Source organism: Mixophyes fleayi, chromosome 6, assembly GCF_038048845.1.
Source record: "Mixophyes fleayi isolate aMixFle1 chromosome 6, aMixFle1.hap1, whole genome shotgun sequence".
In the NCBI taxonomy this organism is placed as follows: Eukaryota; Metazoa; Chordata; class Amphibia; order Anura; family Limnodynastidae; genus Mixophyes; species Mixophyes fleayi.
In genome coordinates this window covers 216,813,054-216,840,055 of record NC_134407.1, presented here as the reverse complement: position 1 = coordinate 216,840,055, position 27,002 = coordinate 216,813,054, and the positions used below count along the sequence as shown (strand labels likewise).

General features: G+C 50.9%; 4 non-coding genes and 7 pseudogenes across 4 annotated transcripts; all 11 read right to left on the bottom strand.

Annotated features, from left to right (window-relative positions):
- Nucleotides 1-5,780: 5,780 nt before the first annotated feature.
- Nucleotides 5,781-5,994, bottom strand: LOC142095912 (U2 spliceosomal RNA; annotated as a pseudogene).
- Nucleotides 5,995-7,623: 1,629 nt separating this feature from the next.
- Nucleotides 7,624-7,814, bottom strand: LOC142095755 (U2 spliceosomal RNA). Its single transcript, XR_012677937.1, has one exon. It is a non-coding gene; the product is annotated as a U2 spliceosomal RNA (small nuclear RNA).
- An 819-nt stretch (nucleotides 7,815-8,633) lies between these two features.
- Nucleotides 8,634-8,824, bottom strand: LOC142095754 (U2 spliceosomal RNA). Its single transcript, XR_012677936.1, has one exon. It is a non-coding gene; the product is annotated as a U2 spliceosomal RNA (small nuclear RNA).
- Nucleotides 8,825-9,643: 819 nt separating this feature from the next.
- On the bottom strand, nucleotides 9,644-9,845 carry LOC142095889 (U2 spliceosomal RNA; annotated as a pseudogene).
- A 1,629-nt stretch (nucleotides 9,846-11,474) lies between these two features.
- On the bottom strand, nucleotides 11,475-11,685 carry LOC142095907 (U2 spliceosomal RNA; annotated as a pseudogene).
- A 1,629-nt stretch (nucleotides 11,686-13,314) lies between these two features.
- On the bottom strand, nucleotides 13,315-13,505 carry LOC142095753 (U2 spliceosomal RNA). Its single transcript, XR_012677935.1, has one exon. It is a non-coding gene; the product is annotated as a U2 spliceosomal RNA (small nuclear RNA).
- Nucleotides 13,506-14,324: 819 nt separating this feature from the next.
- LOC142095752 (U2 spliceosomal RNA) lies at nucleotides 14,325-14,515 on the bottom strand. Its single transcript, XR_012677934.1, has one exon. It is a non-coding gene; the product is annotated as a U2 spliceosomal RNA (small nuclear RNA).
- An 819-nt stretch (nucleotides 14,516-15,334) lies between these two features.
- LOC142095923 (U2 spliceosomal RNA) lies at nucleotides 15,335-15,570 on the bottom strand (annotated as a pseudogene).
- A 1,629-nt stretch (nucleotides 15,571-17,199) lies between these two features.
- Nucleotides 17,200-17,373, bottom strand: LOC142095864 (U2 spliceosomal RNA; annotated as a pseudogene).
- Nucleotides 17,374-23,026: 5,653 nt separating this feature from the next.
- On the bottom strand, nucleotides 23,027-23,183 carry LOC142095954 (U2 spliceosomal RNA; annotated as a pseudogene).
- An 819-nt stretch (nucleotides 23,184-24,002) lies between these two features.
- Nucleotides 24,003-24,176, bottom strand: LOC142095863 (U2 spliceosomal RNA; annotated as a pseudogene).
- Between the last annotated feature and the right edge of the window lie 2,826 nt (nucleotides 24,177-27,002).

The window sequence follows — 27,002 nt, the reverse complement described above, 5'->3', positions numbered from 1 at the left end:
GCTTGGCCGAAGTTGTTGCAGGTCTGGACGAGTGCTGCCACCGAACGCTGATCAGCGCAGAAGACAGTGACGTCGTCCATGTAGAGCGAACACTTGGCCTCTAGTCGGTCTGGACCCGGTGCGGTGATCCCTCTGATCTCTGGGTTTCGCCTGATGGACATCGCAAAGAGCTCTATACAACAGACAAAAAGGAGAGGTGAAAGAGGGCAGCCTTGTCTGACCCCAGACAGTACAGAGAAGGGGTCAGTCTTCCAGCCGTTCACCAACACCGAGCTGTAAATATCAAGGTACATCAGGTTAACATAAGAACAAAACATATCACCCAATCCAAACCTGCACAGAACCTTACGCATAAAACCATGAGAGACACGATCAAAGGCCTTCTCCTGATCAAGACTGACCAGGGCCACATGTGCGTGGCGGTCTTTGATATAATGAACCGTGTCCCTCAGCAGCGCAAGGCTGTCTGCAATCCTTCTACCAGGAATGCCACAAGTCTGATCAGGATGAACAATTCGCCCAATGACAACCTTTAGCCTGTTGGCTAGTACCTTGGCCAAAATCTTGTAGTCCACGTTCAGGAGGGAGATGGGCCTCCAATTTTTGAGGTCACATCTCTCTCCCTTGCGCTTGTACAAAATCGTGATCAAGCCCTCTCTCAGAGTAGGAGGCATCCTGCCCTCCACCACCATCTCCTCATACAGCTCTAGCAGGTCCGGGCCAATGAGGTCCCACAGCGCTACATAGAGCTCGGCTGGGAGGCCATCACTGCCCGGGGTCCTGCCCGGCCTAAAGGATTTAGCGGCAGAGTGCAGCTCCCCCAAGGTGAGGGGGGCATCCATAGCTGCCCTACCTGTAGGATCAATAGGGTTAGTGATACCTGACAGGAAAGATTCAGCTGCGTCGTCGTCTGTAGTCTTAGGGGAGTAGAGTTTGCCGTAGTAGTCTGAGACGACTCCCATGACGCCCTCCTTCCCCCTCCTGGGGGTGCCAGACTCGTCCCGCAGCTCGGTCAGGGGCGTGTGCCCGGAGTGGAGTTTTCTGAAAAAGAAAGAATTACATTTCTCACCCTTCTCCAGATTCTCCACCTTGGAACGGAAGATGATGCGATTGGCCTCTTCCTCGAAGTGCCTTTTCAGGCCCCCTTTGGCCTCAGCCAGATCATCCTTCACATCCCAGCCGCAGAGTTGGAGGTCCAGCAGGGACTGCAGCTGACGCTGAAGTCTCCTGAAGTTCCTCTTCCTCTCACACGCCTGTTGGCGGCCTTTAGCCTGAAAGAAACTGCGAAACTTGCCCTTGACATACTCCCACCAGTTAGACATACAGTCAAAATACATTTTGTCATTTTTCCACATTACATAGGCATCCCTCAGCTCAACCATCACCTCTTCCTTTCCCAGCAGAGCGCAGTTCAGCTTCCAAGAGCCAGGGCCGGGAGGGAACCCGTGACCCAGAACACCTTCAAAGAGAATGGCCCTATGATCAGAGAAAAAGCAGGGAACCATGACATGCCTGTTTTGTCTTACCGCTCTCGATGTAAACACAAAGTCAATCCGGGAACGCACTGAGCCATCGGGGCGGCTCCAAGTATAATTCACAGAGCCGGCCCCCATAGATCCCACTGCATCCCGCAAGGATGCTTCGGCTACCATCTCCTGCAACAACCTGGAAGAAACATCAAGTTTAGCATTAGTACAAGAACTCCTACCATCTTCCTCTATAGGACAGTTAAAGTCCCCAGCCATCACTACCGCCCTGGTGGTTGCGAGCTGGGCCCGCAGGGTCTGGAAAAGCTCCAGACGCTCATTCTTACCCGGGGATGCATACACACAGATAAGCCTGATAGGCTCACCCGCCCAGGAGCCATCTACGATAAGCAATCTGCCGCAGACAAACTCCTGAACGGAATCTAATGTGAAGAGGCTTCCCCTGATAAGAATGGCGACCCCTGCAGACTTACAGTCACTCCCCCCAGACCAATAGGAGGGCCCGTGAGACCACTGCCTCCCCAGATGCCTGTAGGAACTAGAGAAAGGGAGAGAACATTCCTGCAACATGTAAACATCACATTTCTGACTGTCAAGAAAGGTAAACACAGACTGACGTCTAATCTTATCCTTCACACTCCTCACATTAATGGTAAAAAGAGAAAAGTTAGCCATTAGTTGGGAGAAAAAAGAGAGTTAGCACAGTCAATACATCAGTTACCCTCCTTGTCCGGTGGGACTTGGTCCGGTCTGCCCGTGTCCCCTTCGGGTGGGAGCAGACCTTTCTCCTCTAGCTGGTCGAATAGGCAGATTTGGGGCAGTTGTAGGAATTCTTCCTCCTCCTGCTCAGAATCCAGCAGCTCATCCACCATCTCTACCAGGGCCCCCTCTGACGGGAGAGGGTCCTCTTCCAGCTCGATTGCCTTTTTCTTGGAAGGGTCAGAGTCGCCAGCTGGGCTGTCCAGCTCTTTCCGCTTCCTCCTTTGTTTGTTCTCATCACCTGCAGACACAAGAGGGAGGAGGGGGGGGAAATCCTCCAGGGAAAGGGGGGGAGCTGCAGTAGCGGTGGAGGGGGTTAGTGCTACTGCAGGGGGAGGGGGTGTTGTGGCAGCGGGGAGGGAGGGGGGTGCTGTCACAACAGGGGTGGGAGATATCTTACCAGCTCTTGGCTGCGGTGTGGGCTTCTGTTGCTTCCTCTGGGCTGGTTTGGGCTGCAGGGCAGGGGTAGGTCCGCTTTCCGGCAGTCCAATCCAGGCAGCTGCAGCGTAGGATCTGGCCCTCTGGGGGCAGTCCCTGTAGATGTGGCTGGCCAGGCCGCAGAGGTTGCAGGACAATTTTCTTGGGCAATCCTTGGACTCGTGCCCCGCCACCTTGCAGTTCCTGCAGGCTGAGACCTTGCAGCTTCTCGCCATGTGGTCAGCTTCCCCGCATTTTCTGCAGTTCCTCGGCTGATCGGCATAGTGGAGGAGGCCGGCAGAGCCGCCCAGGGCAAAGCTTGATGGCAGGTGTTGGAGTCCGTCAGTTGCCGTGCTGTCTTTCCTCAGTCTGATGATAATGGACCACTTGCCTGTCCAGAAGCCGTTGACATCCAGGATCTTGGAGGGGTCCTTGACCACGGAGCAGAAGCGGCTCAGGAAGGTAGCGATGTCCTTACCAGGGGTGTGAGGATTTCTCATGGAGACCGTTACTCTTCTCTCCTCTCTCTGGATGGGGCAGTTCCCCACGAAGCGGGAGAAGGGAGACTCCGGTCTCGCAGTCTTCACTGCCTCCCAGTACCTCTTGCAGATGGCAATGGAGGCGAAGGTGATGTACCATATCCCTTTCAGGTAATTCTGCACGCTGAGGGTTTCAGCCTTGGAGAAGCCCTGGTCCAGGATCATCTTCTTGCCGAAGGTCTCGGCCGTCATGTCTGGGACCCTTCCTTCCACTTCCTTCAGCTTCAGGACCACGGTCTGCCTCATCCAGGGTTCCAGGGTGGGGGTCTTCTGGGGGGTGTCCTGGTTGGGCTGGCCTTGTCCGGCAGCAGCAGGGGCGGTGGAGGCAGAGGTTCCGGCCACGGGGAGAGGCTTCGGGGCGGTGTTCTTTCCTCCCTTCTTCCCAGGGGCAGGAGCAGGGGTGGAGGCAGGAGCTGGGGTAGCTGAGGCCATCGTCCTGGCTCTTCCTGGGGTAGAGAGGCTGGTCGTCCGGGGTGGAGGGAGCAGTGCAGATGTCCTCCCGCTGGGTAGAGAGGAGCAGGGGCTTCCGCTGAAGAGGAGGCGCTTCTTCCGGTGGAGCAGGGCCCGAGGAGAGGAGGGCTTCTTCAGCCGGAGGTGCTCCCGGCGTCTTCTTCCCGGCAGGCAGGGGGGGTCGGCAGCGCTTCTTCCCCGGGGTCGGTCTTCTTGCTCCTGGCCGGCTTTGATCGGGTAACACAAGTCTCAAACAGTTCCTCACCAGGGTTAGAGTGTGCTATCGGATGAGCCACACTCAGGTATGTCCTCTGGGTTTTGGGCAGGAGAGAGACAAGTGCACCATGCAGCAGAGTCTACATCAGCCCCTCACCAATGTTAGAGTGCGCTATCGGATGAGCCACACTCAGCATAACCTCCACCGGGTAGTTGGTAAGCTGATAAGAACAGATTTTTTTTATTTAAAGCCTTGAGCTCGTCCCTTGTGCACGAAAAAAATGAGTAAATACCCAAAAAACATGCACAAGAGTTTTCGGTGCGTGGTCCTCCCTCCGGAGAGGAAGGACCCTGGTCCTCGACCCCCAGAACCAAAAAGGTCACTTAGGGGCCGGGGTCGTCTGGCTCCCTTCGCCGCAAAGCTAGGGGAGCCTCTTAGCCCCTGGGATCCGCCGAAGCTTCACCCAGTGCTCGGTGTGCCGATTGGGTACGGCCCCAGCCGGGTGGCTGGGCGGGGTTGGACCCTCGTCGCCGCGAAGCTAGGAGGGCCCCATTAGTCCCTGGGATCCGCCGGAGCTTCACCCAGGACTCAAGCCGAGTGGGTACGGCCCCAGCCGGGTGGCTGGGCAGGGTTGGACCCTCGTCGCCGCGAAGCTAGGAGGGCCCCATTAGTCCCTGGGATCTGCCGGAGCTTCACCCAGGACTCAAGCCGAGTGGATACGGCCCCAGCCGGGTGGCTGGGCTAGTATGGGCCCCCTTGGCCTGCCACACTAGGGGACCCATTTTGCCCCTGAGATCCGCCGGAGCTTCACCCTGGGCCGGGTATAAAAATTTTCTTGCCCAGCCAAAAAGGTCCGGGCAAAGAATAGAGCATTGCTTAGGAGAAAGAGGTCAGAAGTGCGTGGGTGCCAACAGAATCACGTTGTATCTATATTAAGGTCTCCTGACCCGTGATTTATGGCCCCCCGGGTTTCCAGTCCGGATGCACATTTGTCCCAGCCTTTCAAAGCTGCATTCCAGCCCTCTAGTTAAAGAGGCAAGTGCTGATCTGCCACAACTGCACTTGATCTTAGCCAAAAGGCCGAGAAGCGATAACCTGAAAAGGGACCCAGGAAAGCGCCCGCTTCTCAGGCTAGGCCTGACAACTGTAGGAGACAGCCACGCCACACGCCGTATACTTTCTTCAGCGGCGGCCCACAACACTCCATTGCTGCACATTCTAGGCCCGACTAGCCTGAAAAGCCTGACACCTTCACTGGGACCCTCTTTACACCTCTCTGTCTGCAAAGGCACGCACATGAGCCGAGGACTTTTCAAACGAGATGCCTGCAAAATTTGCATTAACTCCTCCCCTTGACCATAAGTGCAACGACGCCCGCTGATTAGTCGGCCTGCCGTTCCGTCCTCGTCTCCCCAGGCAATTAATCACACTGTCTGCCCAGCTTCTTTCGGAATATTCACAGCATGTCACAGAAACAGCACTTCAAGGTGCATCACAATTGTTTCTCGGGCCACCGGCAAGTAAATAGAAAAGGAAGCTGCATGCTGCAACAGCAGCAGGGTTCTAAAAGGTGTGTGTCATAATCCTCACTTGCCTTTATTATGTCACTGGGTCCACAAGAGGGAGACACACTACGTCAGATTAATAGTTTCATTCATTCGGAGATCCAATTGAATTTGCAAATCACAAGTTGCTCCATTAAAGGAATAATTGGATCAATTCAGTAATCCTTTTGGACAAAGAAAAGGGTCTTCTTATCTGCAAATGCTTGTTTGCTAAAAGAGATAAGAAACAAAACAACAAAAAGACACAATAAATTGACACGAAATAAGACACAGGAGACAAAAATCTGTTCTTATGTTTTTTTGTTGCTGAAAAGAGACATGATTCTATTTTTTGATAACTGGATAAGAGAAGTGCACCGGTCCTGGAAGTACTGCAATACCAGGTCAATGCGTGGAGTGGACAGAGCAAGCTCTTCTTCCATCTCCCTGTTCTAAAAATCCATTTAATATATGGCCCCCAGATAGGGGGCGTATCAGATATTAAACTGATAAGAACAGATTTTTTTTTTTTTTTTTTTTTATTTAAAGCCTTGAGCTCGTCCCTTGTGCACGAAAAAAATGAGTAAATACCCAAAAAACATGCACAAGAGTTTTCGGTGCGTGGTCCTCCCTCCGGAGAGGAAGGACCCTGGTCCTCGACCCCCAGAACCAAAAAGGTCACTTAGGGGCCGGGGTCGTCTGACTCCCTTCGCCGCAAAGCTAGGGGAGCCTCTTAGCCCCTGGGATCCGCCGAAGCTTCACCCAGTGCTCGGTGTGCCGATTGGGTACGGCCCCAGCCGGGTGGCTGGGCGGGGTTGGACCCTCGTCGCCGCGAAGCTAGGAGGGCCCCATTAGTCCCTGGGATCTGCCGGAGCTTCACCCAGGACTCAAGCCGAGTGGGTACGGCCCCAGCCGGGTGGCTGGGCAGGGTTGGACCCTCGTCGCCGCAAAGCTAGGAGGGCCCCATTAGTCCCTGGGATCTGCCGGAGCTTCACCCAGGACTCAAGCCGAGTGGGTACGGCCCCAGCCGGGTGGCTGGGCTAGTATGGGCCCCCTTGGCCTGCCACGCTAGGGGACCCATTTTGCCCCTGAGATCCGCCGGAGCTTCACCCTGGGCCGGGTATAAAAATTTTCTTGCCCAGCCAAAAAGGTCCGGGCAAAGAATATAGCATTGCTTAGGAGAAAGAGGTCAGAAGTGCGTGGGTGCCAACAGAATCACGTTGTATCTATATTAAGGTCTCCTGACCCGTGATTTATGGCCCCCCGGGTTTCCAGTCCGGATGCACATTTGTCCCAGCCTTTCAAAGCTGCATTCCAGCCCTCTAGTTAAAGAGGCAAGTGCTGATCTGCCACAACTGCACTTGATCTTAGCCAAAAGGCCGAGAAGCGATAACCTGAAAAGGGACCCAGGAAAGCGCCCGCTTCTCAGGCTAGGCCTGACAACTGTAGGAGACAGCCACGCCACACGCCGTATACTTTCTTCAGCGGCGGCCCACAACACTCCATTGCTGCACATTCTAGGCCCGACTAGCCTGAAAAGCCTGACACCTTCACTGGGACCCTCTTTACACCTCTCTGTCTGCAAAGGCACGCACATGAGCCGAGGACTTTTCAAACGAGATGCCTGCAAAATTTGCATTAACTCCTCCCCTTGACCATAAGTGCAACGACGCCCGCTGATTAGTCGGCCTGCCGTTCCGTCCTCGTCTCCCCAGGCAATTAATCACACTGTCTGCCCAGCTTCTTTCGGAATATTCACAGCATGTCACAGAAACAGCACTTCAAGGTGCATCACAATTGTTTCTCGGGCCACCGGCAAGTAAATAGAAAAGGAAGCTGCATGCTGCAACAGCAGCAGGGTTCTAAAAGGTGTGTGTCATAATCCTCACTTGCCTTTATTATGTCACTGGGTCCACAAGAGGGAGACACACTACGTCAGATTAATAGTTTCATTCATTCGGAGATCCAATTGAATTTGCAAATCACAAGTTGCTCCATTAAAGGAATAATTGGATCAATTCAGTAATCCTTTTGGACAAAGAAAAGGGTCTTCTTATCTGCAAATGCTTGTTTGCTAAAAGAGATAAGAAACAAAACAACAAAAAGACACAATAAATTGACACGAAATAAGACACAGGAGACAAAAATCTGTTCTTATGTTTTTTTGTTGCTGAAAAGAGACATGATTCTATTTTTTGATAACTGGATAAGAGAAGTGCACCGGTCCTGGAAGTACTGCAATACCAGGTCAATGCGTGGAGTGGACAGAGCAAGCTCTTCTTCCATCTCCCTGTTCTAAAAATCCATTTAATATATGGCCCCCAGATAGGGGGCGTATCAGATATTAAACTGATAAGAACAGATACTACACTTGATCTTAGCCAAAAGGCCGAGAAGCGATAACCTGAAAAGGGACCCAGGAAAGCGCCCGCTTCTCAGGCTAGGCCTGACAACTGTAGGAGACAGCCACGCCACACGCCGTATACTTTCTTCAGCGGCGGCCCACAACACTCCATTGCTGCACATTCTAGGCCCGACTAGCCTGAAAAGCCTGACACCTTCACTGGGACCCTCTTTACACCTCTCTGTCTGCAAAGGCACGCACATGAGCCGAGGACTTTTCAAACGAGATGCCTGCAAAATTTGCATTAACTCCTCCCCTTGACCATAAGTGCAACGACGCCCGCTGATTAGTCGGCCTGCCGTTCCGTCCTCGTCTCCCCAGGCAATTAATCACACTGTCTGCCCAGCTTCTTTCGGAATATTCACAGCATGTCACAGAAACAGCACTTCAAGGTGCATCACAATTGTTTCTCGGGCCACCGGCAAGTAAATAGAAAAGGAAGCTGCATGCTGCAACAGCAGCAGGGTTCTAAAAGGTGTGTGTCATAATCCTCACTTGCCTTTATTATGTCACTGGGTCCACAAGAGGGAGACACACTACGTCAGATTAATAGTTTCATTCATTCGGAGATCCAATTGAATTTGCAAATCACAAGTTGCTCCATTAAAGGAATAATTGGATCAATTCAGTAATCCTTTTGGACAAAGAAAAGGGTCTTCTTATCTGCAAATGCTTGTTTGCTAAAAGAGATAAGAAACAAAACAACAAAAAGACACAATAAATTGACACGAAATAAGACACAGGAGACAAAAATCTGTTCTTATGTTTTTTTGTTGCTGAAAAGAGACATGATTCTATTTTTTGATAACTGGATAAGAGAAGTGCACCGGTCCTGGAAGTACTGCAATACCAGGTCAATGCGTGGAGTGGACAGAGCAAGCTCTTCTTCCATCTCCCTGTTCTAAAAATCCATTTAATATATGGCCCCCAGATAGGGGGCGTATCAGATATTAAACTGATAAGAACAGATACTACACTTGATCTTAGCCAAAAGGCCGAGAAGCGATAACCTGAAAAGGGACCCAGGAAAGCGCCCGCTTCTCAGGCTAGGCCTGACAACTGTAGGAGACAGCCACGCCACACGCCGTATACTTTCTTCAGCGGCGGCCCACAACACTCCATTGCTGCACATTCTAGGCCCGACTAGCCTGAAAAGCCTGACACCTTCACTGGGACCCTCTTTACACCTCTCTGTCTGCAAAGGCACGCACATGAGCCGAGGACTTTTCAAACGAGATGCCTGCAAAATTTGCATTAACTCCTCCCCTTGACCATAAGTGCAACGACGCCCGCTGATTAGTCGGCCTGCCGTTCCGTCCTCGTCTCCCCAGGCAATTAATCACACTGTCTGCCCAGCTTCTTTCGGAATATTCACAGCATGTCACAGAAACAGCACTTCAAGGTGCATCACAATTGTTTCTCGGGCCACCGGCAAGTAAATAGAAAAGGAAGCTGCATGCTGCAACAGCAGCAGGGTTCTAAAAGGTGTGTGTCATAATCCTCACTTGCCTTTATTATGTCACTGGGTCCACAAGAGGGAGACACACTACGTCAGATTAATAGTTTCATTCATTCGGAGATCCAATTGAATTTGCAAATCACAAGTTGCTCCATTAAAGGAATAATTGGATCAATTCAGTAATCCTTTTGGACAAAGAAAAGGGTCTTCTTATCTGCAAATGCTTGTTTGCTAAAAGAGATAAGAAACAAAACAACAAAAAGACACAATAAATTGACACGAAATAAGACACAGGAGACAAAAATCTGTTCTTATGTTTTTTTGTTGCTGAAAAGAGACATGATTCTATTTTTTGATAACTGGATAAGAGAAGTGCACCGGTCCTGGAAGTACTGCAATACCAGGTCAATGCGTGGAGTGGACAGAGCAAGCTCTTCTTCCATCTCCCTGTTCTAAAAATCCATTTAATATATGGCCCCCAGATAGGGGGCGTATCAGATATTAAACTGATAAGAACAGATTTTTTTTTATTTAAAGCCTTGAGCTCGTCCCTTGTGCACGAAAAAAATGAGTAAATACCCAAAAAACATGCACAAGAGTTTTCGGTGCGTGGTCCTCCCTCCGGAGAGGAAGGACCCTGGTCCTCGACCCCCAGAACCAAAAAGGTCACTTAGGGGCCGGGGTCGTCTGACTCCCTTCGCCGCAAAGCTAGGGGAGCCTCTTAGCCCCTGGGATCCGCCGAAGCTTCACCCAGTGCTCGGTGTGCCGATTGGGTACGGCCCCAGCCGGGTGGCTGGGCGGGGTTGGACCCTCGTCGCCGCGAAGCTAGGAGGGCCCCATTAGTCCCTGGGATCTGCCGGAGCTTCACCCAGGACTCAAGCCGAGTGGGTACGGCCCCAGCCGGGTGGCTGGGCAGGGTTGGACCCTCGTCGCCGCAAAGCTAGGAGGGCCCCATTAGTCCCTGGGATCTGCCGGAGCTTCACCCAGGACTCAAGCCGAGTGGGTACGGCCCCAGCCGGGTGGCTGGGCTAGTATGGGCCCCCTTGGCCTGCCACACTAGGGGACCCATTTTGCCCCTGAGATCCGCCGGAGCTTCACCCTGGGCCGGGTATAAAAATTTTCTTGCCCAGCCAAAAAGGTCCGGGCAAAGAATATAGCATTGCTTAGGAGAAAGAGGTCAGAAGTGCGTGGGTACCAACAGAATCACGTTGTATCTATATTAAGGTCTCCTGACCCGTGATTTATGGCCCCCCGGGTTTCCAGTCCGGATGCACATTTGTCCCAGCCTTTCAAAGCTGCATTCCAGCCCTCTAGTTAAAGAGGCAAGTGCTGATCTGCCACAACTGCACTTGATCTTAGCCAAAAGGCCGAGAAGCGATAACCTGAAAAGGGACCCAGGAAAGCGCCCGCTTCTCAGGCTAGGCCTGACAACTGTAGGAGACAGCCACGCCACACGCCGTATACTTTCTTCAGCGGCGGCCCACAACACTCCATTGCTGCACATTCTAGGCCCGACTAGCCTGAAAAGCCTGACACCTTCACTGGGACCCTCTTTACACCTCTCTGTCTGCAAAGGCACGCACATGAGCCGAGGACTTTTCAAACGAGATGCCTGCAAAATTTGCATTAACTCCTCCCCTTGACCATAAGTGCAACGACGCCCGCTGATTAGTCGGCCTGCCGTTCCGTCCTCGTCTCCCCAGGCAATTAATCACACTGTCTGCCCAGCTTCTTTCGGAATATTCACAGCATGTCACAGAAACAGCACTTCAAGGTGCATCACAATTGTTTCTCGGGCCACCGGCAAGTAAATAGAAAAGGAAGCTGCATGCTGCAACAGCAGCAGGGTTCTAAAAGGTGTGTGTCATAATCCTCACTTGCCTTTATTATGTCACTGGGTCCACAAGAGGGAGACACACTACGTCAGATTAATAGTTTCATTCATTCGGAGATCCAATTGAATTTGCAAATCACAAGTTGCTCCATTAAAGGAATAATTGGATCAATTCAGTAATCCTTTTGGACAAAGAAAAGGGTCTTCTTATCTGCAAATGCTTGTTTGCTAAAAGAGATAAGAAACAAAACAACAAAAAGACACAATAAATTGACACGAAATAAGACACAGGAGACAAAAATCTGTTCTTATGTTTTTTTGTTGCTGAAAAGAGACATGATTCTATTTTTTGATAACTGGATAAGAGAAGTGCACCGGTCCTGGAAGTACTGCAATACCAGGTCAATGCGTGGAGTGGACAGAGCAAGCTCTTCTTCCATCTCCCTGTTCTAAAAATCCATTTAATATATGGCCCCCAGATAGGGGGCGTATCAGATATTAAACTGATAAGAACAGATTTTTTTTTTTTTTTTTTATTTAAAGCCTTGAGCTCGTCCCTTGTGCACGAAAAAAATGAGTAAATACCCAAAAAACATGCACAAGAGTTTTCGGTGCGTGGTCCTCCCTCCGGAGAGGAAGGACCCTGGTCCTCGACCCCCAGAACCAAAAAGGTCACTTAGGGGCCGGGGTCGTCTGACTCCCTTCGCCGCAAAGCTAGGGGAGCCTCTTAGCCCCTGGGATCCGCCGAAGCTTCACCCAGTGCTCGGTGTGCCGATTGGGTACGGCCCCAGCCGGGTGGCTGGGCGGGGTTGGACCCTCGTCGCCGCGAAGCTAGGAGGGCCCCATTAGTCCCTGGGATCTGCCGGAGCTTCACCCAGGACTCAAGCCGAGTGGGTACGGCCCCAGCCGGGTGGCTGGGCAGGGTTGGACCCTCGTCGCCGCAAAGCTAGGAGGGCCCCATTAGTCCCTGGGATCTGCCGGAGCTTCACCCAGGACTCAAGCCGAGTGGGTACGGCCCCAGCCGGGTGGCTGGGCTAGTATGGGCCCCCTTGGCCTGCCACACTAGGGGACCCATTTTGCCCCTGAGATCCGCCGGAGCTTCACCCTGGGCCGGGTATAAAAATTTTCTTGCCCAGCCAAAAAGGTCCGGGCAAAGAATATAGCATTGCTTAGGAGAAAGAGGTCAGAAGTGCGTGGGTGCCAACAGAATCACGTTGTATCTATATTAAGGTCTCCTGACCCGTGATTTATGGCCCCCCGGGTTTCCAGTCCGGATGCACATTTGTCCCAGCCTTTCAAAGCTGCATTCCAGCCCTCTAGTTAAAGAGGCAAGTGCTGATCTGCCACAACTGCACTTGATCTTAGCCAAAAGGCCGAGAAGCGATAACCTGAAAAGGGACCCAGGAAAGCGCCCGCTTCTCAGGCTAGGCCTGACAACTGTAGGAGACAGCCACGCCACACGCCGTATACTTTCTTCAGCGGCGGCCCACAACACTCCATTGCTGCACATTCTAGGCCCGACTAGCCTGAAAAGCCTGACACCTTCACTGGGACCCTCTTTACACCTCTCTGTCTGCAAAGGCACGCACATGAGCCGAGGACTTTTCAAACGAGATGCCTGCAAAATTTGCATTAACTCCTCCCCTTGACCATAAGTGCAACGACGCCCGCTGATTAGTCGGCCTGCCGTTCCGTCCTCGTCTCCCCAGGCAATTAATCACACTGTCTGCCCAGCTTCTTTCGGAATATTCACAGCATGTCACAGAAACAGCACTTCAAGGTGCATCACAATTGTTTCTCGGGCCACCGGCAAGTAAATAGAAAAGGAAGCTGCATGCTGCAACAGCAGCAGGGTTCTAAAAGGTGTGTGTCATAATCCTCACTTGCCTTTATTATGTCACTGGGTCCACAAGAGGGAGACACACTACGTCAGATTAATAGTTTCATTCATTCGGAGATCCAATTGAATTTGCAAATCACAAGTTGCTCCATTAAAGGAATAATTGGATCAATTCAGTAATCCTTTTGGACAAAGAAAAGGGTCTTCTTATCTGCAAATGCTTGTTTGCTAAAAGAGATAAGAAACAAAACAACAAAAAGACACAATAAATTGACACGAAATAAGACACAGGAGACAAAAATCTGTTCTTATGTTTTTTTGTTGCTGAAAAGAGACATGATTCTATTTTTTGATAACTGGATAAGAGAAGTGCACCGGTCCTGGAAGTACTGCAATACCAGGTCAATGCGTGGAGTGGACAGAGCAAGCTCTTCTTCCATCTCCCTGTTCTAAAAATCCATTTAATATATGGCCCCCAGATAGGGGGCGTATCAGATATTAAACTGATAAGAACAGATACTACACTTGATCTTAGCCAAAAGGCCGAGAAGCGATAACCTGAAAAGGGACCCAGGAAAGCGCCCGCTTCTCAGGCTAGGCCTGACAACTGTAGGAGACAGCCACGCCACACGCCGTATACTTTCTTCAGCGGCGGCCCACAACACTCCATTGCTGCACATTCTAGGCCCGACTAGCCTGAAAAGCCTGACACCTTCACTGGGACCCTCTTTACACCTCTCTGTCTGCAAAGGCACGCACATGAGCCGAGGACTTTTCAAACGAGATGCCTGCAAAATTTGCATTAACTCCTCCCCTTGACCATAAGTGCAACGACGCCCGCTGATTAGTCGGCCTGCCGTTCCGTCCTCGTCTCCCCAGGCAATTAATCACACTGTCTGCCCAGCTTCTTTCGGAATATTCACAGCATGTCACAGAAACAGCACTTCAAGGTGCATCACAATTGTTTCTCGGGCCACCGGCAAGTAAATAGAAAAGGAAGCTGCATGCTGCAACAGCAGCAGGGTTCTAAAAGGTGTGTGTCATAATCCTCACTTGCCTTTATTATGTCACTGGGTCCACAAGAGGGAGACACACTACGTCAGATTAATAGTTTCATTCATTCGGAGATCCAATTGAATTTGCAAATCACAAGTTGCTCCATTAAAGGAATAATTGGATCAATTCAGTAATCCTTTTGGACAAAGAAAAGGGTCTTCTTATCTGCAAATGCTTGTTTGCTAAAAGAGATAAGAAACAAAACAACAAAAAGACACAATAAATTGACACGAAATAAGACACAGGAGACAAAAATCTGTTCTTATGTTTTTTTGTTGCTGAAAAGAGACATGATTCTATTTTTTGATAACTGGATAAGAGAAGTGCACCGGTCCTGGAAGTACTGCAATACCAGGTCAATGCGTGGAGTGGACAGAGCAAGCTCTTCTTCCATCTCCCTGTTCTAAAAATCCATTTAATATATGGCCCCCAGATAGGGGGCGTATCAGATATTAAACTGATAAGAACAGATACTACACTTGATCTTAGCCAAAAGGCCGAGAAGCGATAACCTGAAAAGGGACCCAGGAAAGCGCCCGCTTCTCAGGCTAGGCCTGACAACTGTAGGAGACAGCCACGCCACACGCCGTATACTTTCTTCAGCGGCGGCCCACAACACTCCATTGCTGCACATTCTAGGCCCGACTAGCCTGAAAAGCCTGACACCTTCACTGGGACCCTCTTTACACCTCTCTGTCTGCAAAGGCACGCACATGAGCCGAGGACTTTTCAAACGAGATGCCTGCAAAATTTGCATTAACTCCTCCCCTTGACCATAAGTGCAACGACGCCCGCTGATTAGTCGGCCTGCCGTTCCGTCCTCGTCTCCCCAGGCAATTAATCACACTGTCTGCCCAGCTTCTTTCGGAATATTCACAGCATGTCACAGAAACAGCACTTCAAGGTGCATCACAATTGTTTCTCGGGCCACCGGCAAGTAAATAGAAAAGGAAGCTGCATGCTGCAACAGCAGCAGGGTTCTAAAAGGTGTGTGTCATAATCCTCACTTGCCTTTATTATGTCACTGGGTCCACAAGAGGGAGACACACTACGTCAGATTAATAGTTTCATTCATTCGGAGATCCAATTGAATTTGCAAATCACAAGTTGCTCCATTAAAGGAATAATTGGATCAATTCAGTAATCCTTTTGGACAAAGAAAAGGGTCTTCTTATCTGCAAATGCTTGTTTGCTAAAAGAGATAAGAAACAAAACAACAAAAAGACACAATAAATTGACACGAAATAAGACACAGGAGACAAAAATCTGTTCTTATGTTTTTTTGTTGCTGAAAAGAGACATGATTCTATTTTTTGATAACTGGATAAGAGAAGTGCACCGGTCCTGGAAGTACTGCAATACCAGGTCAATGCGTGGAGTGGACAGAGCAAGCTCTTCTTCCATCTCCCTGTTCTAAAAATCCATTTAATATATGGCCCCCAGATAGGGGGCGTATCAGATATTAAACTGATAAGAACAGATTTTTTTTTTTTTTTTTTTTTTTTTTTTTTTTTTTTTTTTTTTATTTAAAGCCTTGAGCTCGTCCCTTGTGCACGAAAAAAATGAGTAAATACCCAAAAAACATGCACAAGAGTTTTCGGTGCGTGGTCCTCCCTCCGGAGAGGAAGAACCCTGGTCCTCGACCCCCAGAACCAAAAAGGTCACTTAGGGGCCGGGGTCGTCTGACTCCCTTCGCCGCAAAGCTAGGGGAGCCTCTTAGCCCCTGGGATCCGCCGAAGCTTCACCCAGTGCTCGGTGTGCCGATTGGGTACGGCCCCAGCCGGGTGGCTGGGCGGGGTTGGACCCTCGTCGCCGCGAAGCTAGGAGGGCCCCATTAGTCCCTGGGATCTGCCGGAGCTTCACCCAGGACTCAAGCCGAGTGGGTACGGCCCCAGCCGGGTGGCTGGGCAGGGTTGGACCCTCGTCGCCGCAAAGCTAGGAGGGCCCCATTAGTCCCTGGGATCTGCCGGAGCTTCACCCAGGACTCAAGCCGAGTGGGTACGGCCCCAGCCGGGTGGCTGGGCTAGTATGGGCCCCCTTGGCCTGCCACACTAGGGGACCCATTTTGCCCCTGAGATCCGCCGGAGCTTCACCCTGGGCCGGGTATAAAAATTTTCTTGCCCAGCCAAAAAGGTCCGGGCAAAGAATATAGCATTGCTTAGGAGAAAGAGGTCAAAAGTGCGTGGGTGCCAACAGAATCACGTTGTATCTATATTAAGGTCTCTTGACCCGTGATTTATGGCCCCCCGGGTTTCCAGTCCGGATGCACATTTGTCCCAGCCTTTCAAAGCTGCATTCCAGCCCTCTAGTTAAAGAGGCAAGTGCTGATCTGCCACAACTGCACTTGATCTTAGCCAAAAGGCCGAGAAGCGATAACCTGAAAAGGGACCCAGGAAAGCGCCCGCTTCTCAGGCTAGGCCTGACAACTGTAGGAGACAGCCACGCCACACGCCGTATACTTTCTTCAGCGGCGGCCCACAACACTCCATTGCTGCACATTCTAGGCCCGACTAGCCTGAAAAGCCTGACACCTTCACTGGGACCCTCTTTACACCTCTCTGTCTGCAAAGGCACGCACATGAGCCGAGGACTTTTCAAACGAGATGCCTGCAAAATTTGCATTAACTCCTCCCCTTGACCATAAGTGCAACGACGCCCGCTGATTAGTCGGCCTGCCGTTCCGTCCTCGTCTCCCCAGGCAATTAATCACACTGTCTGCCCAGCTTCTTTCGGAATATTCACAGCATGTCACAGAAACAGCACTTCAAGGTGCATCACAATTGTTTCTCGGGCCACCGGCAAGTAAATAGAAAAGGAAGCTGCATGCTGCAACAGCAGCAGGGTTCTAAAAGGTGTGTGTCATAATCCTCACTTGCCTTTATTATGTCACTGGGTCCACAAGAGGGAGACACACTACGTCAGATTAATAGTTTCATTCATTCGGAGATCCAATTGAATTTGCAAATCACAAGTTGCTCCATTAAAGGAATAATTGGATCAATTCAGTAATCCTTTTGGACAAAGAAAAGGGTCTTCTTATCTGCAAATGCTTGTTTGCTAAAAGAGATAAGAAACAAAACAACAAAAAGACACAATAAATTGACACGAAATAAGACACAGGAGACAAAAATCTGTTCTTATGTTTTTTTGTTGCTGAAAAGAGACATGATTCTATTTTTTGATAACTGGATAAGAGAAGTGCACCGGTCCTGGAAGTACTGCAATACCAGGTCAATGCGTGGAGTGGACAGAGCAAGCTCTTCTTCCATCTCCCTGTTCTAAAAATCCATTTAATATATGGCCCCCAGATAGGGGGCGTATCAGATATTAAACTGATAAGAACAGATTTTTTTGATTGAAAAAGTAGCTTTATTTTGTATAAAGTACAAAAAACACAGTTCATACATTTCATTCAAGTGTACGCAGTACACCGTAAGACATGATCATGCATACGTTTTAGTGCAATACAGGGCATAAAGTACAAGACATGACATCCTACACTATATACATCAAGTACTGCACTAACCATTCAAACTTTACAGTGTATTACAGTGCAATAAAATAACATTGGGTGTGAGGGGGAGGTAGGTGAGAGGGGTAGGGTGATGGAGTCACGAGCAAAAAGTTTTTTTATTGAGGACAGACACAAAGGGAAGGGTGCATAAATAGACATGACATTCAATAATACTTCATGCTGTGAAGGGGAATGGGTTGGAGGGGGAGAGGGAGGGGAGCACAAACCAAAGTTTTTTATTGAAAATAGACACAATGGGGAGGAGGAGAAGAGGAGACAACAATCAATCAATTACAATCAATCGTCGTCTTCATCTTCCTCAGGACTGTCAAGGGTGTTATAGTCTCTTAACAGGCTATGGATAAGCCTGCGACAGTCCTGGATGGTCATCTTCTCCCGCTTCAAGATGAGGCGGTTCCTGGCAAGCCACATAGCGTCCTTAAAACAGTTCATAAGGCGCCAGGCCTCCTGGATTGCCTCAACGGTGTGAGTCCCAGGAAATAATCCATAAAATACCGAATGGTATGAAAGGCAAGTCCTGGGCACACTGTCCTTAAGTTCATGTTCCAGGGCATCCAACAATGCCTGTGCAGTGGGACAGTCCCAAAAGATATGTTGAGCAGTCTCCCTCTTGGTAATACAAAAGGGGCAGTGAACATATCTGCACAGGTTCCGGGAGTGCATAAATGTCCTGAGAGGCAAACCCCCCTGAATGGCCATCCATGCAATGTCTTTATGTCCATTAGTCAGTCTCTTAGAGGCCACATTCTCCCAAACATGTTTGGCCGTGGCCACAGGGAGCCCTGGAACAGACTCCATAATGTCCTTAGCTCTGATGAGCTTGTGGATAGTTTTAGGTTTCCACAAGTCTGGTTTAAGTCCCTCCAGATGGTGCTCCCTCACAAATTGTCCAACATCCAGGTAAAACCAAGGTGTAGTCCAGTTGTAAGGGAAGGAGCTGTCCCACTTGTCCCAACCAAGTTTCCTCCAAAGAGGAAGCAGGAAAAAGCGTGACATGGACTTCCCAGCAGAGCAAACGTTCTTTTCAAGGAGTGTCCTGCGGATACAGTTGCAAACAAAGAAGGCCCGCAGCATGGTGGGGATATCAGGGATCCCTTTCCCACCTTTGTGGGGCTCCTTGTACATAACAGACCGCTTCACTCTGTCCATTTTGGAGCCCCAGATGAAGTGAAAGACTGTCCTCGTGATGGTCTTACAGACGGCAGCAAGAGGTGGCCAAGCTTGGGCCGTGTACTGAAGAACGGGAAGAATCTCGTTGCGCAGTACCAGTGCTTTCCCTTCGATGGTAAGAAGTCTGAGGCTCCACAGTCCAATCTTTTGCCGGACTGTTGCCAGTCTCTCTTCCCAGCACTTCAGGGCCGCCTCCTCTCCACCGAACCAAACTCCAAGAATTTTGATGAAGTCCGGCTTGATTGTGAAGGGGAATGCAGCGGGGGATGACAGGTGCCACTGACCAAACAGCATTGCCTCTGACTTCCCGCAGTTGACTTTTGCCCCTGAAGCTTGGCCGAAGTTGTTGCAGGTCTGGACGAGTGCTGCCACCGAACGCTGATCAGCGCAGAAGACAGTGACGTCGTCCATGTAGAGCGAACACTTGGCCTCTAGTCGGTCTGGACCCGGTGCGGTGATCCCTCTGATCTCTGGGTTTCGCCTGATGGACATCGCAAAGAGCTCTATACAACAGACAAAAAGGAGAGGTGAAAGAGGGCAGCCTTGTCTGACCCCAGACAGTACAGAGAAGGGGTCAGTCTTCCAGCCGTTCACCAACACAGAGCTGTAAATATCAAGGTACATCAGGTTAACATAAGAACAAAACATATCACCCAATCCAAACCTGCACAGAACCTTACGCATAAAACCATGAGAGACACGATCAAAGGCCTTCTCCTGATCAAGACTGACCAGGGCCACATGTGCGTGGCGGTCTTTGATATAATGAACCGTGTCCCTCAGCAGCGCAAGGCTGTCTGCAATCCTTCTACCAGGGATGCCACAAGTCTGATCAGGATGAACAATTCGCCCAATGACAACCTTTAGCCTGTTGGCTAGTACCTTGGCCAAAATCTTGTAGTCCACGTTCAGGAGGGAGATGGGCCTCCAATTTTTGAGGTCACATCTCTCTCCCTTGCGCTTGTACAAAATCGTGATCAAGCCCTCTCTCAGAGTAGGAGGCATCCTGCCCTCCACCACCATCTCCTCATACAGCTCTAGCAGGTCCGGGCCAATGAGGTCCCACAGCGCTACATAGAGCTCGGCTGGGAGGCCATCACTGCCCGGGGTCCTGCCCGGCCTAAAGGATTTAGCGGCAGAGTGCAGCTCCCCCAAGGTGAGGGGGGCATCCATAGCTGCCCTACCTGTAGGATCAATAGGGTTAGTGATACCTGACAGGAAAGATTCAGCTGCGTCGTCGTCTGTAGTCTTAGGGGAGTAGAGCTTGCCGTAGTAGTCTGAGACGACTCCCATGACGCCCTCCTTCCCCCTCCTGGGGGTGCCAGACTCGTCCCGCAGCTCAGTCAGGGGCGTGTGGCCGGAGTGGAGTTTTCTGAAAAAGAAAGAATTACATTTCTCACCCTTCTCCAGATTCTCCACCTTGGAACGGAAGATGATGCGATTGGCCTCTTCCTCGAAGTGCCTTTTCAGGCCCCCTTTGGCCTCAGCCAGATCATCCTTCACATCCCAGCCGCAGAGTTGGAGATCCAGCAGGGACTGCAGCTGACGCTGAAGTCTCCTGAAGTTTCTCTTCCTCTCACACGCCTGTTGGCGGCCTTTAGCCTGAAAGAAACTGCGAAACTTGCCCTTGACATACTCCCACCAGTTAGACATACAGTCAAAATACATTTTGTCATTTTTCCACATTACATAGGCATCCCTCAGCTCAACCATCACCTCTTCCTTTCCCAGCAGGGCGCAGTTCAGCTTCCAAGAGCCAGGGCCGGGAGGGAACCCGTGACCCAGAACACCTTCAAAGAGAATGGCCCTATGATCAGAGAAAAAGCAGGGAACCATGACATGCCTGTTTTGTCTTACCGCTCTCGATGTAAACACAAAGTCAATCCGGGAACGCACTGAGCCATCGGGGCGGCTCCAAGTATAATTCACAGAGCCGGCCCCCATAGATCCCACTGCATCCCGCAAGGATGCTTCGGCTACCATCTCCTGCAACAACCTGGAAGAAACATCAAGTTTAGCATTAGTACAAGAACTCCTACCATCTTCCTCTATAGGACAGTTAAAGTCCCCAGCCATCACTACCGCCCTGGTGGTTGCGAGCTGGGCCCGCAGGGTCTGGAAAAGCTCCAAACGCTCATTCTTACCCGGGGATGCATACACACAGATAAGCCTGATAGGCTCACCCGCCCAGGAGCCATCTACGATAAGCAATCTGCCGCAGACAAACTCCTGAACGGAATCTAATGTGAAGAGGCTTCCCCTGATAAGAATGGCGACCCCTGCAGACTTACAGTCACTCCCCCCAGACCAATAGGAGGGCCCGTGAGACCACTGCCTCCCCAGATGCCTGTAGGAACTAGAGAAAGGGAGAGAACATTCCTGCAACATGTAAACATCACATTTCTGACTGTCAAGAAAGGTAAACACAGACTGACGTCTAATCTTATCCTTCACACTCCTCACATTAATGGTAAAAAGAGAAAAGTTAGCCATTAGTTGGGAGAAAAAAGAGAGTTAGCACAGTCAATACATCAGTTACCCTCCTTGTCCGGTGGGACTTGGTCCGGTCTGCCCGTGTCCCCTTCGGGTGGGAGCAGACCTTTCTCCTCTAGCTGGTCGAATAGGCAGATTTGGGGCAGTTGTAGGAATTCTTCCTCCTCCTGCTCAGAATCCAGCAGCTCATCCACCATCTCTACCAGGGCCCCCTCTGACGGGAGAGGGTCTTCTTCCAGCTCGATTGCCTTTTTCTTGGAAGGGTCAGAGTCGCCAGCTGGGCTGTCCAGCTCTTTCCGCTTCCTTCTTTGTTTGTTCTCATCACCTGCAGACACAAGAGGGAGGAGGGGGGGGAAATCCTCCAGGGAAAGGGAGGGAGCTGCAGTAGCGGTGGAGGGGGTTAGTGCTACTGCAGGGGGGGGGGGTGTTGTGACAGCGGGGAGGGAGGGGGGTGCTGTCACAACAGGGGTGGGAGATATCTTACCAGCTCTTGGCTGCGGTGTGGGCTTCTGTTGCTTCCTCTGGGCTGGCTTGGGCTGCAGGGCAGGGGCAGGTCCGCTTTCCGGCAGTCCAATCCCGGCAGCTGCAGCGTAGGATCTGGCCCTCTGGGGGCAGTCCCTGTAGATGTGGCTGGCCAGGCCGCAGAGGTTGCAGGACAATTTTCTTGGGCAATCCTTGGACTCGTGCCCCGCCACCTTGCAGTTCCTGCAGGCTGAGACCTTGCAGCTTCTCGCCATGTGGTCAGCTTCCCCGCATTTTCTGCAGTTCCTCGGCTGATCGGCATAGTGGAGGAGGCCGGCAGAGCCGCCCAGGGCAAAGCTTGATGGCAGGTGTTGGAGTCCGTCAGTTGCCGTGCTGTCTTTCCTCAGTCTGATGATAATGGACCACTTGCCTGTCCAGAAGCCGTTGACATCCAGGATCTTGGAGGGGTCCTTGACCACGGAGCAGAAGCGGCTCAGGAAGGTAGCGATGTCCTTACCAGGGGTGTGAGGATTTCTCATGGAGACCGTGACTCTTCTCTCCTCTCTCTGGATGGGGCAGTTCCCCACGAAGCGGGAGAAGGGAGACTCCGGTCTCGCAGTCTTCACTGCCTCCCAGTACCTCTTGCAGATGGCAATGGAGGCGAAGGTGATGTACCAGATCCCTTTCAGGTAGTTCTGCACGCTGAGGGTTTCAGCCTTGGAGAAGCCCTGGTCCAGGATCATCTTCTTGCCGAAGGTCTCGGCCGTCATGTCTGGGACCCTTCCTTCCACTTCCTTCAGCTTCAGGACCACGGTCTGCCTCATCCAGGGTTCCAGGGTGGGGGTCTTCTGGGGGGTGTCCTGGTTGGGCTGGCCTTGTCCGGCAGCAGCAGGGGCGGTGGAGGCAGAGGTTCCGGCCACGGGGAGAGGCTTCGGGGCGGTGTTCTTTCCTCCCTTCTTCCCAGGGGCAGGAGCAGGGGTGGAGGCAGGAGCTGGGGTAGCTGAGGCCATCGTCCTGGCTCTTCCTGGGGTAGAGAGGCTGGTCGTCCGGGGTGGAGGGAGCAGTGCAGATGTCCTCCCGCTGGGTAGAGAGGAGCAGGGGCTTCCGCTGAAGAGGAGGCGCTTCTTCCAGTGGAGCAGGGCCCGAGGAGAGGAGGGCTTCTTCAGCCGGAGGTGCTCCCGGCGTCTTCTTCCCGGCAGGCAGGGGGGGTCGGCAGCGCTTCTTCCCCGGGGTCGGTCTTCTTGCTCCTGGCCGGCTTTGATCGGGTAACACAAGTCTCAAACAGTTCCTCACCAGGGTTAGAGTGTGCTATCGGATGAGCCACACTCAGGTATGTCCTCTGGGTTTTGGGCAGGAGAGAGACAAGTGCACCATGCAGCAGAGTCTACATCAGCCCCTCACCAATGTTAGAGTGCGCTATCGGATGAGCCACACTCAGCATAACCTCCACCGGGTAGTTGGTAAGCTGATAAGAACAGATACTACACTTGATCTTAGCCAAAAGGCCGAGAAGCGATAACCTGAAAAGGGACCCAGGAAAGCGCCCGCTTCTCAGGCTAGGCCTGACAACTGTAGGAGACAGCCACGCCACACGCCGTATACTTTCTTCAGCGGCGGCCCACAACACTCCATTGCTGCACATTCTAGGCCCGACTAGCCTGAAAAGCCTGACACCTTCACTGGGACCCTCTTTACACCTCTCTGTCTGCAAAGGCACGCACATGAGCCGAGGACTTTTCAAACGAGATGCCTGCAAAATTTGCATTAACTCCTCCCCTTGACCATAAGTGCAACGACGCCCGCTGATTAGTCGGCCTGCCGTTCCGTCCTCGTCTCCCCAGGCAATTAATCACACTGTCTGCCCAGCTTCTTTCGGAATATTCACAGCATGTCACAGAAACAGCACTTCAAGGTGCATCACAATTGTTTCTCGGGCCACCGGCAAGTAAATAGAAAAGGAAGCTGCATGCTGCAACAGCAGCAGGGTTCTAAAAGGTGTGTGTCATAATCCTCACTTGCCTTTATTATGTCACTGGGTCCACAAGAGGGAGACACACTACGTCAGATTAATAGTTTCATTCATTCGGAGATCCAATTGAATTTGCAAATCACAAGTTGCTCCATTAAAGGAATAATTGGATCAATTCAGTAATCCTTTTGGACAAAGAAAAGGGTCTTCTTATCTGCAAATGCTTGTTTGCTAAAAGAGATAAGAAACAAAACAACAAAAAGACACAATAAATTGACACGAAATAAGACACAGGAGACAAAAATCTGTTCTTATGTTTTTTTGTTGCTGAAAAGAGACATGATTCTATTTTTTGATAACTGGATAAGAGAAGTGCACCGGTCCTGGAAGTACTGCAATACCAGGTCAATGCGTGGAGTGGACAGAGCAAGCTCTTCTTCCATCTCCCTGTTCTAAAAATCCATTTAATATATGGCCCCCAGATAGGGGGCGTATCAGATATTAAACTGATAAGAACAGATTTTTTTGATTGAAAAAGTAGCTTTATTTTGTATAAAGTACAAAAAACACAGTTCATACATTTCATTCAAGTGTACGCAGTACACCGTAAGACATGATCATGCATACGTTTTAGTACAATACAGGGCATAAAGTACAAGACATGACATCCTACACTATATACATCAAGTACTGCACTAACCATTCAAACTTTACAGTGTATTACAGTGCAATAAAATAACATTGGATGTGAGGGGGAGGTAGGTAAGAGGGGTAGGGTGGTGGAGTCACGAGCAAAAAGTTTTTATTGAGGACAGACACAAAGGGAAGGGTGCATAAATAGACATGACATTCAATAATACTTCATGCTGTGAAGGGGAATGGGTTGGAGGGGGAAAGGGAGGGGAGCACAAACCAAAGTTTTTTATTGAAAATAGACACAATGGGGAGGAGGAGAAGAGGAGACAACAATCAATCAATTACAATCAATCGTCGTCTTCATCTTCCTCAGGACTGTCAAGGGTGTTATAGTCTCTTAACAGGCTATGGATAAGCCTGCGACAGTCCTGGATGGTCATCTTCTCCCGCTTCAAGATGAGGCGGTTCCTGGCAAGCCACATAGCGTCCTTAAAACAGTTCATAAGGCGCCAGGCCTCCTGGATTGCCTCAACGGTGTGAGTCCCAGGAAATAATCCATAAAATACCGAATGGTATGAGAGGCAAGTCCTGGGCACACTGTCCTTAAGTTCATGTTCCAGGGCATCCAACAATGCCTGTGCAGTGGGACAGTCCCAAAAGATATGTTGAGCAGTCTCCCTCTTGGTAATACAAAAGGGGCAGTGAACATATCTGCACAGGTTTCGGGAGTGCATAAATGTCCTGAGAGGCAAACCCCCCTGAATGGCCATCCATGCAATGTCTTTATGTCCATTAGTCAGTCTCTTAGAGGCCACATTCTCCCAAACATGTTTGGCCGTGGCCACAGGGAGCCCTGGAACAGACTCCATAATGTCCTTAGCTCTGATGAGCTTGTGGATAGTTTTAGGTTTCCACAAGTCTGGTTTAAGTCCCTCCAGATGGTGCTCCCTCACAAATTGTCCAACATCCAGGTAAAACCAAGGTGTAGTCCAGTTGTAAGGGAAGGAGCTGTCCCACTTGTCCCAACCAAGTTTCCTCCAAAGAGGAAGAAGGAAAAAGCGTGACATGGACTTCCCAGCAGAGCAAACGTTCTTTTCAAGGAGTGTCCTGCGGATACAGTTGCAAACAAAGAAGGCCCGCAGCATGGTGGGGATATCAGGGATCCCTTTCCCACCTTTGTGGGGCTCCTTGTACATAACAGACCGCTTCACTCTGTCCATTTTGGAGCCCCAGATGAAGTGAAAGACTGTCCTCGTGATGGTCTTACAGACGGCAGCAAGAGGTGGCCAAGCTTGGGCCGTGTACTGAAGAACGGGAAGAATCTCGTTGCGCAGTACCAGTGCTTTCCCTTCGATGGTAAGAAGTCTGAGGCTCCACAGTCCAATCTTTTGCCGGACTGTTGCCAGTCTCTCTTCCCAGCACTTCAGGGCCGCCTCCTCTCCACCGAACCAAACTCCAAGGATTTTGATGAAGTCCGGCTTGATTGTGAAGGGGAATGCAGCGGGGGATGACAGGTGCCACTGACCGAACAGCATTGCCTCTGACTTCCCGCAGTTGACTTTTGCCCCTGAAGCTTGGCCGAAGTTGTTGCAGGTCTGGACGAGTGCTGCCACCGAACGCTGATCAGCGCAGAAGACAGTGACGTCGTCCATGTAGAGCGAACACTTGGCCTCTAGTCGGTCTGGACCCGGTGCGGTGATCCCTCTGATCTCTGGGTTTCGCCTGATGGACATCGCAAAGAGCTCTATACAACAGACAAAAAGGAGAGGTGAAAGAGGGCAGCCTTGTCTGACCCCAGACAGTACAGAGAAGGGGTCAGTCTTCCAGCCGTTCACCAACACCGAGCTGTAAATATCAAGGTACATCAGGTTAACATAAGAACAAAACATATCACCCAATCCAAACCTGCACAGAACCTTACGCATAAAACCATGAGAGACACGATCAAAGGCCTTCTCCTGATCAAGACTGACCAGGGCCACATGTGCGTGGCGGTCTTTGATATAATGAACCGTGTCCCTCAGCAGCGCAAGGCTGTCTGCAATCCTTCTACCAGGAATGCCACAAGTCTGATCAGGATGAACAATTCGCCCAATGACAACCTTTAGCCTGTTGGCTAGTACCTTGGCCAAAATCTTGTAGTCCACGTTCAGGAGGGAGATGGGCCTCCAATTTTTGAGGTCACATCTCTCTCCCTTGCGCTTGTACAAAATCGTGATCAAGCCCTCTCTCAGAGTAGGAGGCATCCTGCCCTCCACCACCATCTCCTCATACAGCTCTAGCAGGTCCGGGCCAATGAGGTCCCACAGCGCTACATAGAGCTCGGCTGGGAGGCCATCACTGCCCGGGGTCCTGCCCGGCCTAAAGGATTTAGCGGCAGAGTGCAGCTCCCCCAAGGTGAGGGGGGCATCCATAGCTGCCCTACCTGTAGGATCAATAGGGTTAGTGATACCTGATAGGAAAGATTCAGCTGCGTCGTCGTCTGTAGTCTTAGGGGAGTAGAGTTTGCCGTAGTAGTCTGAGACGACTCCCATGACGCCCTCCTTCCCCCTCCTGGGGGTGCCAGACTCGTCCCGCAGCTCGGTCAGGGGCGTGTGCCCGGAGTGGAGTTTTCTGAAAAAGAAAGAATTACATTTCTCACCCTTCTCCAGATTCTCCACCTTGGAACGGAAGATGATGCGATTGGCCTCTTCCTCGAAGTGCCTTTTCAGGCCCCCTTTGGCCTCAGCCA